Source organism: Hibiscus syriacus, unplaced genomic scaffold (assembly GCF_006381635.1).
Source record: "Hibiscus syriacus cultivar Baekdansim isolate YM2019G1 unplaced genomic scaffold, ASM638163v2 tig00110548_pilon, whole genome shotgun sequence".
Taxonomy (NCBI): Eukaryota; Viridiplantae; Streptophyta; class Magnoliopsida; order Malvales; family Malvaceae; genus Hibiscus; species Hibiscus syriacus.
Window position 1 is genome coordinate 6517138 of NW_024062775.1, and position 18332 is coordinate 6535469.

At 37.0% G+C, this 18332-nt stretch overlaps 1 pseudogene; it reads right to left on the reverse strand.

The window, feature by feature from the left end:
- Positions 1-36: 36 nt before the first annotated feature.
- LOC120131041 lies at positions 37-5205 on the reverse strand (annotated as a pseudogene).
- Positions 5206-18332: the final 13127 nt, after the last annotated feature.

Genomic DNA, 18332 nt, shown 5'->3' on the forward strand with positions numbered 1-18332 from the left:
TTATACTGTTTAAAGAAGCTTGTGTTGGATCAAAAGTTGTTCTCAACGTCCCCCCACGATCAATAACACAACAAAATCAAGGGAAGTGAACAAAACTTGATCAAATTTTCAAATAAAATAGTAAAGGAACTAGGGTATTGGCTTGGTCGGTCGCCCCCCCCCACTTTGGCTCCTACTTCAAAACTTTTTTTTTTTTATCAAAAAGCCGCCAACGTCCTTTTCAACACCATCCTCTCTTCTCAAGACCAATGTTATTGTGAACAAGAACCCATGAGACTTCCACTTAACATGAACAGCTTGCCCCCTACAAAAAATCTTTGTAATGCGCTCTGCACCTTGTCCCTTGAATGTTGAATCTGCTGTAGTCATAAGTACTAATTGCAGTTAATTTCAATGCCTTCCACAAGGTGGCTGGGAAGTGTGGTCAAGATCGGAGTTCAGATGCACATTTTTTCTACGGACCGGAGATGATTTCTGGCTGTTATCAGCAGAAGATTTCTCGTTCTGTCTTGATTGCAGTGTTGGAAGTAGGAACCGAAGAGCCTACTGTGCTGCTGCTTGTTGAGCTTCTTCTCGAGTTGCCACTGCTAGGACCCAACAATCATAGGCGATGCAGACCAGCTGCTGTAGGTATTTCTTGTCCTTGGGGTGATAACCCGGACTTGGTATTTACCCCGAACGATATTTGTGTTTGGCCTTTTGGAGGCTTCGATGGTTGCTGGTGGGGAAATTTAACATTGGTAGCAGGGGAAGCTGGGGTTCTAGTCGAGTTTTTCCATGGGGTTGACTGTGCAGCAGGGTTGCGTTGGGGCACAGTTTGTGAGAATATAGCAGCATTGCTAGAAAACTTAGGCGCAATGGAAGATGCAGGCATGGCGTCTGTTGCCTGAGTCTTGCTTCGAGAAGCTGTAGCAGGTTGCTGATGGTGTTGTTGCGCCATGTGCTGCTTCTGGAGTTGAAGCAGCTGTGGATGGGAACTTGATGAATTAGAAACAACAGGAGGATTTATGGCTGCAGTAGTGGAGGTGACGGTGCGTGGAGGCCAACTTCCAGTGACAGGGGAGGATACAAAATTCAAAGATCTAGCTGAATTGTCAAAAACATATGTCCGTCCGTTTGTAGTATGTGACTTCCCCGAACTTGCCTTTTTTCCATCATCCGTATTGCCTGAACTAGATCCACTCTTTCCATCAGATATTTGGTGATTCTTCGGCTGCGTAGCGTGTGGTACAGGTGCAACTTGGTATCCTTGCCGAGCCATCTCAGGCTGACTATGAAAAATTGTAGGGTTCTGAGCCATTGATGAGAAGTTGAGATTTGAAACTTTGTTGTTTCCAGTGGAGGCAAACGACATGGCAAATGCTTGAGGAGGGACGAGATCAACTCCGCCTCCACCCACAGATGCAGAAGAGGGTACCAAGGCAAAGTTGAGCGGCTGATGATGAACTGGTGGGTTCTGGCCATGAACCTTTTTCAGCGTGTTTGCAGTTGTATTCTCTCCACTCATCTCGTGCTCCATTTTACGAGATTGATTGGATGAAAGCTTCTTATGCTCCTGCAACTGCTGTGAATGCATGCTTGTTGAGCAACCAGTGGCTGCTGACTCTTGGTTTCTTGTGGGATGATGATGAACTGCTTGACGGGACTGCATTTTGATAAGCCGGTTGAAACAGAGTCTGAGAGCGAGCTTGCTGCTGCTTAATTTGAGGATGGAACATCTGAGAAGAATTGAAAGACCCCTGAAACACAGGCAACGCTTGACTGGGGGTTCCTCCTCTAACTGCCGACTGGTTTCCAACAGGAGCAGATATAGAAAAAGGGTAACCGTTGTTCTGCATTAGTCATGTACGGAGCTTGGTTGGCGGCCAAATTAGGGTAATTAAAGCTCACAGCTGCTGCTACTCCCGGTAACACCGTAGAGCTAGTTGAGATTCCAGGTGCTGAATTATCAGTGGAGGATGCTTTACTAGCAGAAGTATCATATTTGGAAAGGCCAGGTTGATTTGCACTTGTTTGATACTGATTCAAGGGGAATATGAAAGCAGGGCCATGCTGCCACAACATTTTATCAAGGCTTAGAAAATGATAAATTCTTGAAACAAGTTGAATGAAAATGGAGAAGCAAGAACTCTTCATTAACTTAAAAAGTATATTAACATACCATTGAGTTGCCAGCAGAAACTGGTTGGGAAGCCTTTTGAACCACAACCTGCTTTCTCTGTGCCGTATCCGTGGCGCATCTTTTATCTTTCCTGGTAACACCAGGAAAACTCGTTCCAACCTTACTTTTCTCATCCGCAAGGCTTAGATTCACTGATGGGTTTCCAAGAGTCAAAGTTTCTGCAGATGGTGCCACGTTGAGATTGCTGGGCTTGGCCCCAGACAGAGAAGCAAAACCGGCCGTTGGTGGCCAGAAATGGTTCACTTTTGCGTACTGCTGGTGTAATTGTATGTTATGAGCTATGTAATGATGCATGACACATCGTTTTGCCCGAGGTTGGGAGAGCAAGAACTGAAGAGGCTGCATATTTCCAATAGGAACTCATGGTTAACTTAAAGCCAAGAAAATATGTAACAAATAATCTGAGCCATATGCTGAAACCTTTGGCTTAGTAAGGAAATCAGTAGTTCATACCTGCAATGCCGTAGATGGTCTAGCACTAGCATCCATGGGCGCAATTGTTGGGAAGGGAGGCATATACCTGTTATAAAAATAATATTCAACTTCTTAGAAACAAAAATGATATACCACCAGAATATTTAAACAAAAACAAATGTGGGTCCAAAACGAAGTCTTGATAGCTTACCCCAAAGGTGGCAAACCATTTGGCATAGGCACTGAAGTAGATTGAGCTGAATAAGAGAGAAACAATTAGTAAACCCGACTCTTATCATAACTCGAGAGAACCGAGAGCTAAAGTTAACGAATAAAACTCATTGAGCAGCACAGTGAGTCAAAACTGAAACATACTAATAAATTACTGTTAGCTGCATTTTCAAAAGGTCAACCTTAGGTAGCCATTGCTTTTGACCTTGCTCGGATATACAACAACCACTAGCAGCTTGATCCGGCTTCTCCAAAGTAAGGTTCAACGAATCTCGTTTCACATTAGTATCCATCTTCTTCCCTTTACCATCATCTGCCCTCATTTCTTTCTTCACAGCATTTGCTTCATCCTTGGCCAAGGTCTCCACCTTCTGTATCAGAAATGATAAATTAAGATAAATATATTTAGTCCATGAACAGAAATCAATATACCCGAAGGTCCCGAACCTTGTAATTAGGATCCAATGCGATATCCACATAGCTATCCTTTACCGGAGATGACGCCATAGGAGGAGCCTGTTGAAAAAAGGTTGCATTACTCATTAGTCTTCCTCAGTGATTTGGACATCATTTTTTTCGACAGAAGGATATTCTCACCATTAAATCGATCTTGAAATTCTCTTCAAGCTGGTTTTCCACGTTTTTCTCTGTTGATGTTCTATAAATATTCCATACCAGTTAGAAAGAAATCGGATATCTTGAGAGCATTAATAAGGAGGCAAAGAAAAATAACAAGATTCTTTGATGCTTACGGTTTGATTACTGTCGGGTCCTGAAAATCGACATTAGAATTAGCGGATTCCATTTCGGTCGTAACTCTATCCACGGATTTTGTTTGTTCAACGGATGGTTTCGGATCTCCTTGCTTGTCCCGTGACTCGATTACCACCGATGCAGCTCCGGGAGCGCCATTATCGGAAATTACAGCAGTAGGTCCCAAAATTTGACCTTTTTTCGGTGAACAAATTTCCATCTCTGCCTGCTGCTGGTTCTCAACTATCGGTGGAGTTGGAGAATCCTCAATTGCAACTTTCTTCTCCTTTGAGCCTGCATATGCTAATAATTAAAAAGAAGAAGATGAAGAAGAAGACTTTCTAGCAAAAGGATTGAATAATAAAGTACTTACCATCGGCAAGTAATGGATCAGGCTTAATATCGGCGGAGGAAATATTTGCATCTTCAGATTCAAGCTTCGACAAAGGATTTCTGGCGCTATCTTCCTTCTTGGAGCTATGCGATTGCTTCATCAATCCGTAAAGAACCTCTGCGATTTCGATCTCAATATCCTCTTGAACAGAGCTCGACGTGGTCGCCTTTGGAAGCCGAGTCTTGGGTTTAATTGTCTTCTGCAACATCCAAAAAAGAAAGACCCAAAAACAGCTAAATCCTCTCAATTTCGTCACACTCAAAAGAAGAAGAAAATCTAAAACCAAAAACGTAAGCTAACACCTTCTTTCTAACTGAACCATTTGATAAAGACGGTGGAACTCGGTCAGACTCAACGCTCCGACGAGCCGGTGACACGGAAGCTCGCATATGATGATGTTCCTCGACGAAACCACCATTTTCGGCCACCCAATTCTCGTGCGACCTTTTCAATGAAGCTGGAAAAAATACCAAAAGGGAAAATCAGCTCCATTTTCCATATCTAAATATAAATAATTAGAAAGACAGCAATTTTGGTACCCGAGCGAGCTTTTCTGGGAACTGGAAAACCTATCATTTCATCGGCGGCCTTCGAATGGGTTGCTGCTTGCCCGGAAATTCTAGCCGAGGGTGAGATTTTACGTCTACTGAGCTGCTCGGTTACGTTTTCTTCCTCCTCTTCACCTGAACTATCACCCGTACTTTCTTCTCCGTCCACCTTATTCGGTCTTCGACGCTTGTTCCGATTCAACGAATCTCGGTCTCTTTCTCTCTTGCCCATTCTCTCCCTCAACCTCACCGTTTCCTGCATCTCCATCTCTCCACCTTCTGTAAGCCAAAAAAAAAGCAATGAAAAACATCAAACAAACAGCTCAAAAAAAACTCTCCACACAGGTAAAAAGGAAAAAGGTCCAAGACCAGGTGAATATCGGAGATTATTGCTTCGTTGACGAAGTTTATGCAACCCTCTTCTTCCTTCTTTGTTTCTCTCCATAATATATATACTCTTCAATCAAAACCTCAGCCAACCAAAAAAATCAATCTTCCGACGATAACAGCCGGCCGTTAACCAATTCGCCGTCGTTTCCGGCGAAAAAAACTGTCTTTCGAGAAGATAAAGAGTTCGTCGTTCTCTCTTCTCGTCTATTTCTTCTCAGCGATTCTCTTCTGATTTTCAACCTGACTTTTCGCTTTCTATGCTAAAAAAATCTCTGATCTCTTCTCTTTGTTTGTTCATTCTCTCTATTTTTTTAGTAACCAGACGATGATATTTAAATTAAAAAAAAGGTTATAAATTAATATATTTTCATTATTTTAATCGAAAAAATGGAAAAATAATATTAACTAACTTTGAACGGCCAGCTGTTAACCAATTTATACCCTTTTTAATTTGTTTAATATTATTTTTTGCTTATTCACTCGCGTGAAAGTGGAAACCTACTCTTGCGCTGACGGTCAAGATTTTTCCTTCACTAGAGTGGGGTGATCGCCACCGTTTATTTTTTGTACAGATGTGTATTCTAGATGCCTACATGACAGATACGTCACTTTCCTGATGGAATATGGCAAATGACCACTAACTCGCCACGTTTCATAATTTGAATAATAATATTAAAAAAATATATAATTAAATATCAACAACCTTACTCACTTTGAACCGATTTTGAATATAAAAATTAAATATATTAATTTAAGATAAATACTTTTATTTTATTTGTTTTTAAAATTAAAATTACTTTTCTGTTGTGAAAATATTTTATATAACGCTGTACGAGCTATTACTTTTAACCAGAAATTATAAGAATTTATTTTAACAATTAAAAAAAAACAAAACGCTGGCGTTTTAACGTAGACCTTTTGGTCTCTATCTTTAGGGGCGGGAACTGATCTTCACTTTCCATGTGGCGCGTGAGTAGACGATGTGAGAAGGATTCACATCTTCATCCGGCGGATCCCACTTCAGAAAGCACACATGTCCACTGCCCATTGGCCGGTCCACTAAAATGAAATATCTCTATTTTCTTTTACCGTACAGCTTGGCAGAGGAAGCCCGTTTTCGCCGGTTGCCCGTGTTATTCATTATAGCCAGAGGAAACCCGGTCGGATTAGGCGTTTTTCCATATATATATATATTTTATATTTTTCTGTCAGACACTCTTCAAACTATTTTTTTTATCTAACATTATTTGTAGTAAGGCACGTCCCTTACAGCGCGTTTTACGTTGATTTAGCACTACGTGCGTTATAGCGCGGGGCAAGAGTCACGCTTTATCTTTAAATCTGACACGCATCAGTAAGGCGCCCATGCGACGCGCCTTAGGTTTAATTACCCACCTGCCCCCGGCTGTTCACACCCCACCCCCTCCCTATAAATACCCTATTCACAATCACTTTCATTCTCTCAAATCCTCTCAATTTCTCTCAAATACTCTTATATTATATTTTAACTGTTTAAGGTATATTTTATTATATTTAATATTTTATTATTAATTTATTTAAGTATTTAATTTTTTTAAAATTTTATTTAATTAATTTTTTTCCCAGATATAAAATGGAAGGAGGTCTACTTCACTTGGATAGAAATCATATATCGCGACATTTTGTTGATACGATAACATTTTAACGTTTTAATATAATTTAAATTTTTAGTAATAATTTATTTATTTATTTAATACATGATTATTAGTTTAAAAATTAATTTTTGTAATTATTTAATTTTAAGAGAAATATCGTGTATTATATCCTTTTATTAGGAACCTTAAGTTAGTAATACCTAACTGTGTATTGTCGTATTTAGTAGAGGCTGTATTCGGTCACATAGGTAGATATGAGGGTCACTGTAAGATACAACCATACCTTATTTCTGCCTTAGTGGAGCGGTGGAGGCCGGAGATCCACACATTCCATCTTCTGTGCGGAGAGTGCACAATTACACTTGAAGATATTTCTATGCACTTGGGGCTTCCGGTAGATGGAGATGTGATATCGGGGATGGCGCACGGTTCATGGACTGCTTTGTGTCAGGACTATCTAGGATGTGTCCCATAAAGTTTTAACGGTGGTGGGATACAGTTAAATTGGTTATATGCCAATTTTCGGGAGTTGAGCGAGGACGCCTCTAATGATGAAGTTAAAATGTATGCACGGACATGCATACTGCAGCTGATAGGAGGGTTGCTGATGCCGAACAAATCATGCAACCAAGTTCACTGTATGTGGTTGCGACATTTTGACGACTTTCGTATGGCCGAATCACTCAGTTTGGGCTCGGCAGTTTTGGCTTTCCTGTACAGGGAGATGTGTCGAGCCACTGACTATAAGAAAAATGCTATCGACGGATGTCTCTTGCTGCTACAGTCTTGGGCATGGTATCGATTGCCCTTTTTATGTCCCGTTGTCAAGAACCCATTTATATTTCCGCTACTCTTGAGGTAATTATAAAACTGATTTCGTATATTCATCATTTTATACAGTGTATAATAAATTTTGTTTTCCTTGAATAGGTGGTCTACTGATAGGAAAAATCATCAAGAGCTACATGATGATTTAGAAAAAATTAAGGTGCTAATTGATCAGAAGGCTGCCACACAGTTAAGCCTTTTAATGTTTAAATATCGATTTTAGATTATAGTTGTATAATTAAATTATTATTTTGATAAAAATTATATACATTTGTTTTAGTTTGAATGTGTGTCATATTCTAATGATGATGTGAGGATGGTGATCCCACCTGAGTTGAGGGGCCCATTAAATGTTTGGATGGCGATGATCCTTTTGATCTGTTATGCGATCGTCGAGTGGCACTCCACTGATCGCGTGCTTCGGCAATTTGTTTGTTTTCAACCAATTCCGCAAGCACCTCGCAAGATGGACGAGTTGCATAGCACAGATAGACGCGGCAAGACCGATACAGATTGACTGGTGAGGCATCACGAGTAGGTCGTGCTGTGGGAGGATCGACATCGGCGTCTTCCCCGTAGAGAGCCCATTTTTATTGACCTCTTGACGGTTACTGACGGTTATTACGAGTGGTTCAATAGTAACGGGAAACCGTTTCTTCTTTCCAAGGATGGACGAGGGCGGACCTTTCGGCGACGTCGATAAAGACGTTCACCGACACAGCACTATCGTCCCCCAACTCGTGGACGGAGAGTAGGTGCTTCCGTTTATCCTCAGTTGCACCAACAAGACCTTCACAACAACCACCGTCTACAGGGACTTACCTTCCGCAGCCATATGTGATGTCGCCATCGTCGTTCCCTTACCCAATGTCGCCGTCGCCACTGTCACCTGGTTTTATGACCCCGCCGCCGCCACCGTCACAGAGTTTTATGACCTCTCTTGGAGGATATTATGAGTTTATGTTTACAGATCTGACTTGGGGTTCATATGCCCATATTTTGGTGGGTTTAACTTCGTCACCCATGGCTGCAGCACAAACACATCCTGTACAGTTTTCACACTCAGCGATGTTTGGGTTTTATGAGTTTTCCCAGTTTTCGTAGGTCGGTGAGACAGTCAGTCATACACCTCCAGGGTCCTTATTCTATAGAGGTGCTTCATCGTCATCAGCTTCTCATCAACCTAATGTAGTTGCTTACGACGACGACGACGACGATGGTGATGATGATGACAGTGAGGAGTCGCAACCATTGATACGAAGAAATCCTCCTCGAGACCGACAGCCACCGCCCTATGGAACACATTCGCGTCGCAGGCATCGAAAGATTTTATTTTTTTATTATATTTGTAATTAGTTGTTTATTGGGTTTTTTTATTGTAATTTTTTTTATTTATCATTTAATACTTACTTTATTTCATTAATTTGGTTGGATTTATTTTAATTTATTTTGTTAAATTTGTTGGACTTTTTGTTAATGTATTTTGGTTATTTTTGTTTATTACCATTCAATATCAGTTATTTTAATTTTTTTACCATTTACCATTTAATACTTATTGTAAGTTTGTTGTATTTAAAATTATATTCAAATACCAAATTATTATTGTTATGATAAAATTTAATAATTGTGTTCGATAACTTTCTTCAGTTTGTCACTTACTGTAATATCGAATGACATTAACTTGAAGTAAATGCAAATTAAAGTACAAGAATTCTTAGTTCATAAACAACTACATTAGTTCCTCATCAATTGTTACTTGATGACAGCAGAAGTGGACATGTGTTTTATAGTGTGTCCTAAGTTTATATCGCGCCTTGCATTATGCATGTCTGATAATTGAGCATGTGATAATTGAAAAGCGCGGCCCCTGCACAGTGCTATAGCCCTACGTGGAGTAAGGCGCGCCCCAGGGGCCGCGCTATAGCCACGTGTATCCAACTCAGCATAAAGCGCGCTGCAGGTGGTGCGTTTTACCCCACGTGGCGTCATATCAGCGTAAAGCGCGCTACAAGGGGTGCGCCTTACTGCAAAGGTGTTAGATCGGGAAAAATAGTCTGAAGGGTGCCTGACAGGGAAATATATAATATATAGGTGATAAATCGGTAAAAACGTCGTCGGATTAGGTTCGTCCCGGATATTTCGGGGCCTAAGTGAAATTAAAATATAGATGATTGTAAAATAAAAATATATTCTATTACTTCAAATAATTAATTTAATATTATATTAATAAATTTTAAAAATAATTAAATTAAGGGTTTAAACTATAAACGTAAATAATATGATTACGAAAATTAGAGACCTTAATTACAAAAAGTAAAAACTGAGATTGAAAAAATTATGAACCTATATTATATAAGTAAAAAAATAAGATTAAAAAATTATGGGTCTAAAAAAGTGAAAATAAAAAAATTAGGGGCCTTAACTATAAAATTAAAAAGTGATATTAACAAAATTGGGAGCATACAAAGTGAGATTAAAAAACTTAAAGTGAGATTAAAAAACTTAAGAGTTATCAATTATAAATGTAAAGAAATGAGTTTAAAAAAATTAAGGGCTCAATTATAAAAAATAAAATTAAAAAAATTAAAAAAAAAACTTAATTATAAAGATAAAAAAAATTAAAATTAAAAGTTGAAAGCCTCAACCATAAAAATAAAAATTATAATAGACAAATTTGGGAGCCGTTGTTCAGTGTGCACCCTAAGGTCGGACAAAGGGTCGTTCTGCGGTGCGGCGCCTAAAAAACGGCTAATATACGGTGTGACCGGTTAAACAAGTGACCGGTTAAAATTTAGACCGGTTATGTTATATTATTTAACCGGAAATATTATAAAGTACAATAACATACTAGGTAGCGCTTATATAATGTAATAGGTAGCGCTTATTTACCTATTTTATAAGTAAACCAGTATATTTATACCGATAGCATTGCAAATTTACCTATTACATTATATTATATTGAAAGTGTCCATACTTTTTATAAAAAGGATCGATACTTTAACAGTGTTTCATGTTTTCCACCTACAATATTGATTTAATAATTTCATTTGCACAAAAAATTATTTGATTGTTTTGATATTTTATAAAATATTATTTAGAACTTTTAATTTAATAATAATATATACTGTAACGTAAAAAATAAATCATTAGACGCCTATATCTAAATTAATATCTTAAAACTCACTCAAAAGATAACCTTAAATTAATGTTTTCCACAGTGAAAAAGTATGGACACTTTTATAAAAGGATAGACACTTTACAATATAACCACTACCTATTGCTTGGCATCATATGAGATTTGGATTTTGATTTCCTTTTGCTTGACACCAAATGAGCTTTGGATTTTGATGAGCATCGGAAGTATTTCAGACTTATGATTTGGGTGGTACTCAATTTATGATTTTAGTTGCTATTTGTTACATTTCTTGTATACCACCCAGATCATACGCCCGAAACGTTTCTGACGCTTTAAAGTTGACCAAAAATAAAATGGTCGGGATTTCCCTCGCGTTTATACGTTGGAAAAAAAACAATGGAAATTAGGAATAATCAATGATAACATGCATATTGGCTTGGGCTAATATTTATAGTGGAGCCGAAATATATATGAAATTCAAACTCAAATTGAAATTTAAATTCAAACTCCAATTACATATGAATGAATTTGAAATGCAGTGTTAAATTGACATGAAAATTGCATAATTGATTCATACTGTTCAAGTAACATGCTTTATGAACCATCAAGCTAAAGACAATATTGATTGAGTTCAAAGTTGAGTGTGAGTTGATGGAGTTGTCACACTTGTCACATGGTTGGAATAAAGTACTCACATGCGAGATAGATACCTATTACATTATATAACGATACCTATTACATTATAAGGGCTACCTATTACATCATGTTTACCTATTATATTGAAAGTGTCCATACTTTTTATAAAAAGGATCGATACTTTTTTTAAACTTATGTAATTTATGTTTCAATTTTTTTAACAGTGTTTCATGTTTTCCACCTACAATATTGATTTAATAATTTCATTTGCACAAAAAAATATTTGATTGTTTTTATATTTTATAAATATTATTTAGAATTTTAATTTAATAATAATATACCGTAACGTAAAAAAATCATTAGACGCCTATAATTACTAAATTAATATCTTAAAACTCACTCAAAAGATAACCTTAAATTAATGTTTTCCACAGTGAAAAAAAGTATGGACACTTTTATAAAAAGGATAAACACTTTACAATATAACCATTACCTATTACATTATATAAACGTACCTATTACATTATATAAGGGCTACCTATTACATCATATGTTTACCTATTATATTGAAAGTGTCCATACTTTTTATAAAAAGGATCGATACTTTTTTTAAAACTTATGTAATTATGTTTCAATTTTTTTAACAGTGTTTCATGTTTTCCACCTACAATATTGATTAATAATTTCATTTGCACAAAAATTATTTGATTGTTTTTATATTTTATAAAATATTATTTAGAATTTTTAATTTAATATATATATACCGTAACGTAAAAAATAAATCATTAGACGCCTATAATTACTAATTAATATCTTAAAACTCACTCAAAAGATAACCTTAAATTAATGTTTTCCACAGTGAAAAAAGTATGGACACTTTTATAAAAAGGATAGACACTTTACAATATAACCATTACCTATTACATTATATAAACGATACCTATTACATTATAAGGGCTACCTATTACATCATATGTTTACCTATTATATTGAAAGTGTCCATACTTTTTATAAAAAGGATCGATACTTTTTTTAAAACTTAGTAATTTATGTTTCAATTTTTTTAACAGTGTACTGCGAATTTAAAATGATAATACTTGTAGTTATTGTACATACCTAAATATGTACTGCGAATTTAATGTTGTACCCCCCTTTAACTACAGAAACATGTTCAAAATGAACCTTCGTTTACATATCCATCAACTCCTGGAGCACTGAACTTGCACAACAAAATTTTTGCCATGGATAATACTGATGTAGACAATGTTAAGCCACCGAGGAATGCATGAAGTACATAATGTTGATGAATCTGACAGATTGGTTGGTCAGCTCTTCTGTTCACGTGATCAAGCTTGGCACTTTTACAAGGGATTCGCACGGGAACATGGGTTTAGTGCACGTAAGGGAACAACACGGCTTGACGTGGAAGGGAATGTGAAGACACAAGAATTTTGTTGTTCCAAAGAAGGGTTTCGAGTATCAAAAGTCAATACTGTTGATCGTCAACGTGCTCATACGCCAGTCACAAGAACAGGATGTAAGGCTAGAGTCGTAGTTACAGCAACAAATACAAACGATCAGTGGGTTATAAGTAAGTCTAATCAGAAACATAATCATGCATTGTGCACATCTGCTATGACACCATTTATGCGTTCTAATCGAGCTGTAAGTAAGGCTGATATCGATGAGGCAACAACATTGAAAGAGGTCGGTGTTGGCACGTCACAAGTAATGAACTATTTAACGCAGCAGGCAGGGGGCTATCATAATGTTGGATTTACACATAAAGACCTCTACAATGCACTTCAAAGAGGTAAAGCAAAGGAAATCGTCGATGGGGATGTGAATGCGCTTATTGCCTACTTTGATTATAAGAAACATGATGATCCCGGGTTTTTTATGACATACTCGGTAGACGAATCGGGGGCATTGTATAATCTTATTTGGTCGGATTCTACATCGAGATCGGATTACACATGCTTCGGTGATGTAATTGCGTTCGACACAACGTACAAAGATAATTTGTATGGTCGCCAATTAGCCTATGTTGGTGTCAATCATCACCATAACACAATTGTGTTTGCCACTGCCATAATCGCTGACGAAACGTCTCAATCTTTCGAGTGGTGCTACAGAATTTTTTAGAAGCCATGATGAATAAATCACCTATTTCTGTTGTAACCGATGGGGATAGGGCAATGCAGAGGGCTATCAAATCTGTTATCCCTTATGCTAAGCACAGATTATGTTCTTGGCATCTTTCTCGCAATGCACAAGCTAACATTGGTGACCCAAAGTTTACAGCAGCATTCTCAAAATGCATGGCTTCCTGGTGGACAACCAAGGAATTTGATATTCAATGGCGTTCGATTGTTTCAGAATTCAACGTCCAAAAGCATCCATGGGTGATTGAGAAGGGAAATACACGACACTTATGGGCACAAGCATATCTAACCGGTCATTTCTTTGCCAATATTCGCTCAACACAAAGGTGCGAGTCTATGAATGCTTCACTAGCTATTGCACTGAAACACAAGAGACATATTTAGATGTTGTTCGTGCAATTGAAGATGGAATTAGTAGAATGCGTATGAACGAGTTGAAAGCGGATTACTTAAGTTCCCATACGAAGCCCTTCCAGATCACAAAACTGGTCGACCTTGAAAGCCATGCCGCTGCGATTTTACCCCGCGAATCTTTCGTGTGTTCCAAGATGAACTTACACGGGAGACATTGTACCGGATTGAGGCAGAGATTAAGTCCTTATCAGATGAATGTCAACATTATATTTTGTCAAAGTACGCAGAAAAAATAGGAAATTTGAAATTAGTTTTGATTCTCGTACGAAAACTCTAATTTGCTCCTGCAAAAAATTCGAGACCGTTGGACTTCCGTGTCGCCATCAACTTCACATTTTGAAGCAATTGGACTACATATTTGCCCGGGACTTTGATTCAAAGTAGGTGGACTAATGATGCGAAGGCTTCTGCACCCAGCTATGTTGATTTGAATGTGTCTCCAGAAGTGATGCAAATGGCAAGGTTCGCTGCTCTACGTTCAACGTCAAGTAGGTTATGCTACATTGCATCAAAGACAGACGAGTCTTTCAAACCGCAAGAGATGAGATGAAAAAACTAATAGAAGAATTAGAAAACTCGTTTGGTTTGAATCATTCAGTCAACCAGAGCATTGTAGTAAACAATGTTCGTGACCCTCAACGAAAACAACGCAGCGAAAAGAAGTGCCGAAGAACAAGGTCGATAAGCAAATTAGGCGATGTGGGTACTGCAACGTGAGGGGCATAACAAACTAACATGTCCTCAAGTCAAGCTTAGTTTGAGTACAAGCACACAGCCTACATCAACTGATTTTTTCGAAGACGGAATGGAATGACAACGATCTCCATATAATATAAGTATCAACATCACTCCTATTGTATGTACATATAAATATTTTGAATGAAGGAAGAAAAACGCGTTACTTCAAATTACCGACACTTTTTTAAATGGTATGGACATAAAGTACCGACACAATATTATAAAGTGTCGATATAGGTTGTAGACCTATTCGCTCATAAAACCGGTATATTTATACCGGTTATATTACAAAATTATCTATTACATTATAATTATGGGTTCCGATGTGTAAAATGTCGACACTTTTTTAAATCGTATCGACACATTTTTCTTCCAATATGGACATAAAGTACCGACACAATATTAAAAAGTGTCGATATAGGTTGTAGACCTATTCGCGCATAAGACCGGTATATTATACCGGTTATATTACAAAATTATCTATTACATTATAATTATGGGTTCCGATGTGTAAAATGTCGACACTTTTTAAATCGTATCGACACATTTTTCTTCCAATATGGACATAAAGTACCGACACATATTAAAAGTGTCGATATAGGTTGTAGACCTATTCGCGCATAAGACCGGTATATTATACCGGTTATATTACAAAATTATCTATTACATTATAATTATGGGTTCCGATGTGTAAAATGTCGACACTTTTTTAAATTGTATCGACACATTTTTCTTCCAATATGGACATAAAGTACCGACACAATATAAAAGTGTCGATATAGGTGTAGACCTATTGGCTCATAAAACCGGTATATTTATACCGGTTATATTACAAAATTATCTATTACATTATAATTATGGGTTCCGATGTGTAAAATGTCGACACTTTTTTAAATCGTATCGACACATTTTTCTTCCAATATGGACATAAAGTACCGACACAATATTAAAAAGTGTCGATATAGGTTGTAGACCTATTCGCGCATAAGACCGGTATATTTATACCGGTTATATTTACAAAATTATCTATTTTATTATAATATGTTGAAAGTGTCCATACTTTTTATAAAAAGGATCGATACTTTTTTTAAAGATATGTAATTTATGTTTCAATATTTTTTAAGTATGTTTCATGTTTTCCACCTACAATATTAATTTAATAATTTCATTTGCACAAAAAATTAGTTGATTGTGTTGATATTTTATAAAATAATATTAAGAATTTTAATTTAACAATAATATATACCGTAACGTAAAAAATTAATCATTAGACGCCTATAATTACTAAATTAATATCTTAAAACTCACTCAAAAGATAACCTTAAATTAATGTTTTCCACAGTGAAAAAAGTATAGACACTTTTATAAAAAGGATAGATACTTTACAATATATTAAAAAGTATAGACACTCAAATGTATATTACACATAGAAGCAAATATGGAATAATTAATGAAAATATACATACAATATAATCACACCAAAATTTAAATACACAAGAATGTTCAAATAATGTACCGACAAACAAAATTAATCCGATGAAAAAGGGTTGTTTCTAACGAAGTCCGGAACATTAGAGGCCTTCAACAAATTTTCCAAATACTCTCGTATGTTTCCGCCTTTTTCTGAGGACATACATAAATAATTTCAATTATCAAACTAATGAGGTGCAATTTTACTAACAATAAATTAAATTCGCATAAGCATGAATAATTTGTCATACCTAGAGCTTTGTCGTTCGAATGAGAAGCAGCGTCAAAGGTATGTGGACATATGTAATTGTATTTCTATATAAACACATAAGTTGTTAAAATAATCAATGTCTGAACACCTGTTCAACTGATCAGAAACATATTGCATAAATGCAACCTACCGGATTATAAATCATTTTTTCCGCTGAATCATCGACCAAAAGTGTATTTAGCTCGTTAAAATCTGGACACGCGTTCCAAACATCATTGAGATCTTTACAATAGGTAACAGAATCGTATGTTTTGCATTTTTTGATCCTGTTCACAAACAGTCGAACATAAATATGTAGGAATCATAGACAAGGAAAAGTCAGCAAACTGTAATGACATTCATCTTACCCACACGAATAGAAAATGCTCGGAAAATACAGGTAGTTTCTCAAGTACACGGTCGGCGTTATGCCTAAGATTGTAATCAAGTTTGAATGTTAACATTCAAATGTATATTAACGATTTTGACTACAGTAATTCAATTGCCTCAAACATGTTCTAACCTCATCTTTGAAGACCAAAGGGCAACAACAAAATTGTCGACACAAAATTGCATAAATTCAAATAATCCTCTTCTGAGGACAACATCTACAACATGAAGAAAATGAGATTAAAGTTCTACGCTTATATGTTAAAATAATGGATACAAAAAATAGAATTAAAACCTGCCGGCAGTCTTGGGATGTAGGCAAGGACACCCATTGAGATCAAAAATTAAAAGTTTTCTTGAAGGCGGCGTTGCAGACACGATATACTTGTTTGGATCATCATCTTCATCATCATCATCATCATCGTCATCATCTTCATCGCCAGCTTCATCGTCATCATCATCATCATCGTCATCTTCATCGTCAGCTTCATCTTCTGCGACCGATTGGTTGTCCACATCTGTTAAAAGAAAATAAAATAAAGTTCAGAACGTGTAAATGTTAAGAAACATAGATAATGAATTACCTAACTCGTTGATGTCGTTGACGTAATTCGTTACGCAACATGGAGACTTCACGTTGCAATGATGAAATATCGGATCGCATTCCACTCACAAGGGAATCAATATGCTCCCGAAAATTGACCATGTATTCCATCACGGTCTTAATTGTGACATCCTCTGCAACTGTTGCTTCTTCCATCATTGCGTCTCCACTTGGTTGCTCTTCTTCATGGCCAACAGGGTCCATTTCCTCCCTCTCTTGATCTAATCCGACCTCCTTGACACGCTTCCAACCGAGTTTTTCAACAAAATCATATCCGCTTTTTAATAAATACCATGTCAATCTTGCGGGTTAATCGAACAGGGGCGTCATGCGAAAAATCAACTTCCTTCTTCTTCAACAGATGGGTGATGACACATCCATATGGTAGTGTAGTTGAAATTGTTGCTCCCTTTGTGACCATATACAATTGTATTAAATATGAGTTTTGCAATGTTTGGAGCCGTTTTGGATTTATACTTTGCTATCCACCAATAATCGCTGTCTCGAAGCGTTGAATGTTTTCCCCCACTAGGCCGGATATACCTGTGAGCATTTTGTGAAACACTCTCGACTCTACATCGAGGTGAATTGGGCTATTTCTAGTAACCCGTTTAATTGTAGACCAATCTACACCATTTTCATCTGAATCCCCTGTATTCGCTACACCTAAACCCTCCGCAATAGTTTCTGGAGATATATATATCCTTCCCCATGACATGTGTATTAATTCCTATTATATTAGTCTATTAGGCTCGTGCTGTAAGGAAGCATTGTTGTAGAAGACTCTAACTAGGTTGGGATAATATCTTGGTTCTACACCAAGGAATTCAAGCCAACCCCAAGATGTAAATGTGGATTTAAAACTAAATGCATATTTATCATCAAACAAGAAACCCAGGTCAATGACACGTTCGGGACGAATCTTCCTTACTTTAAAAACTCGTCTGCCATCTTTGTTTCTCCATGTCGGATCTAAAGTTCAGAGTTTCGAAGGACCTGATTTCCTCAGAAGAATCGTTTGTTACAGAAGGAGGTGGTTGAGAAGAACTGGGTTGAGAAGAGCTTTGAGAAAGACCTCGCTTCTGACGCTGACGTTTTGGAGCCATTTTGGTTGGATGCTACCCCTATTACAATGGAACACAAACACATTCAGGA